Here is a 2,559-nt window from a genome sequence, read left to right as displayed (position 1 = left end):
ATACAAAAAACTTATAATCCTTTTCTTTATTTTTAGGCAACGATTTCTTTTGCATAAAAAAAAGTCACGAACATTTAAAAAATGTCCCTTTCTTTCCCCCTGTAGGAATAACAATATTATGAGGTGCAATTTATGTATGAACATGTTGGGCTATCATTATTTTGAAGTTTGTAATATTTTTAACTTCTAACTGTAATCTAGGTATGAAGATGCAATATTGATTAAACCAAGGGGACTATAAATAAACATGTATTCAACCCATATAGAGCATGCCAACTAGTATTACTCTCAATTTCTCTAAAGAAAAGCAGAGAAAAACAGTTCCACAGATCTTCACTTTATAGTTAAACTCACCACCCCCAACACCACTCTCTAGTCTCTCAATGGAGTTTTTAATGAAAATATGTCTCCTATTTCTTTGTAGCCTCATTTCCTACTTCTGTAATATGGTTTTTCAGAAGAGAAACCAATATTGCTATATGTTGGGGTATGAGTGTTACAAGGCTGCTGATGACAGAAAGCTCGACACTGAAGCCTGTGTAAAAGTTGTGATGAGGAACAAGAGTCTTGGTCTAGAACAATACAGGTTTCTTTTAAAGACCATTGTCAGTTCAGGCCTTGGTGAAGAAACTTACGGTCCTAGAAATGTCATTGAAGGTAGAGAAGAGTTTCCTTCTGAAAAAGATGAATATTCGGAGATGGATGAGGTTATGTTTGATACTCTTGACACACTCTTTGCTAAAACAGGAGTGTCTCCGTCTGAAATCGACATACTCGTCGTTGATGTATCGTTGTTTTCTCCTGCACCATCGTTAACAGCTCGGATTATTAACAGATACAAGATGAGGGATAACATCAAGTCCTTCAACCTCTCTGGAATGGGATGTAGTGCGAGTATGGTAGCCATTGACCTTGTGCAGCGCTTGTTCAAGACTTACAAGAATCAATTTGCAATTGTTGTGAGCACAGAATCGATAAGTTCGCATTGGTATTGTGGAAAAGAAAAGTCCATGATGTTATCTAATTGCCTATTTCGCTCTGGAGGGTCTTCCATTCTCTTGACAAACAAAAGAGCTTTGAAAGAACGAGCCATCTTCAAGTTGAACTGTGCAGTACGAACCAATATTGGCTATGATGATGAAGCATATGGATGTTGCATACAACTTGAAGATGAACAAGGGTACCAGGGTTTTCTGCTTACTAAAAGCTTGACAAAAGCCGCTGCTAAAGCTTTTACCGGCAATCTCAAAATCCTATTGCCCAAAATACTACCAATGACAGAACTACTTCGATATGCAATATCAACTCTTGGAAGAAGAATGATCAAGAGAAAAACTCCTGATGCAGCCAGATCTTTGAGTTTCAGTTTCAATCTCAAGTCTGGGATTGCTCACTTCTGTCTCCATCCTGGTGGAAGGGCAGTCATTGATGGACTTGGTAAGAGTTTGGCGCTTAGTGAATATGATCTCGAGCCTACTAGAATGGCACTTTATCGATTCGGAAATACATCAGCTGGTGGCCTATGGTATGTTTTGAGTTACATGGAAGCTAAGAAGAGGCTCAAGAAAGGTGACAAGATTCTGATGATTAGCCTTGGAGCAGGTTTCATGTGCAACAATTGTGTGTGGGAGGTAATGAAGGATGATTTGAAGGATACAAGAGTGTGGGAAGATTGCATAGATCATTACCCCAGAAAAAACCTGGTCAATCCATTCGCAGAGAAGTATAGCTGGATCAATGATGAGTGTCTAAACTTTGTCAGGCTTGATAATTAAATGTATTTTCTATATCCCCATTTAGCCATATATAAGCTGCATGAAGCATTTCATCTTTTCTTTCAGGAATTAAGAAGAAGTTACTGTTAATTGTTGTTAGGACATTTCACCAGGAAAGTCATGAAAGATGTGCTGGTGCTAATAAATTCATGTTAGATTTTTTACCTTAGTACTATTCTATGGTAGATCTATTATTATACCAAATCCTACTAGAACATTTATACTTGTATTCCCCAAAAATGAAATGTTTGTACTCATGATAATTTTTAAATAAAAAATAATATTGAGATAGATAAAAAGAGTGAAAGTGAACACAGAAATTGTGTTCTTTGTCTTTTATCCCTAGCTAAGTTATGAGGAAGATGTATGGGAAACAATAGCAGAATGAGATATAAAAAAATCTTGATTCGTACTATAAAGTGGAGTGCATGAACCTAAAGCTTATCTCAATTAATTCATGCAATCGTTCTTAAAAGATAATATTTAAAAAATTCAGATTTTCATTTCTAGTATTTACAATCTCTTCTCCTATTTTCATATTATGATTTTTTTTTTATTAAAAAAAAAAGTGAAGAGCATTTATCATGACAGTAACACCTTGAATCCATAATAAATGTTCTCTAATTTAATTTCCTCTAGACAAAGCAACTCGAAACCAGCTTTCCAATATTGATTGTTCAACTTGAACCAAACTTAATTTAACTAGCTGTGTACCTAAGCTAAAGGTTATAAGTGGTTAAAGTTGTTATGTTGTATTTTATTAATTTGGTTGCCAATCTTGGAC

At 35.4% G+C, this 2,559-nt stretch overlaps 1 pseudogene across 1 annotated transcript; it reads left to right on the top strand.

Moving 5' to 3' along the window:
* Positions 1-261: 261 nt before the first annotated feature.
* LOC111309818 (3-ketoacyl-CoA synthase 19 pseudogene) lies at positions 262-2,086 on the top strand (annotated as a pseudogene). The gene has a single exon (XR_016330505.1). The product of XR_016330505.1 is annotated as a 3-ketoacyl-CoA synthase 19 pseudogene (transcript).
* Positions 2,087-2,559: the final 473 nt, after the last annotated feature.

This window comes from Durio zibethinus, chromosome 19 (assembly GCF_047325235.1).
Source record: "Durio zibethinus cultivar Kanyao isolate XHJ-2024 chromosome 19, ASM4732523v1, whole genome shotgun sequence".
Taxonomy (NCBI): Eukaryota; Viridiplantae; Streptophyta; class Magnoliopsida; order Malvales; family Malvaceae; genus Durio; species Durio zibethinus.
The sequence above is the reverse complement of the archived record's forward strand: the minus strand, read 5'-3'. Positions and strand labels throughout refer to the sequence as shown.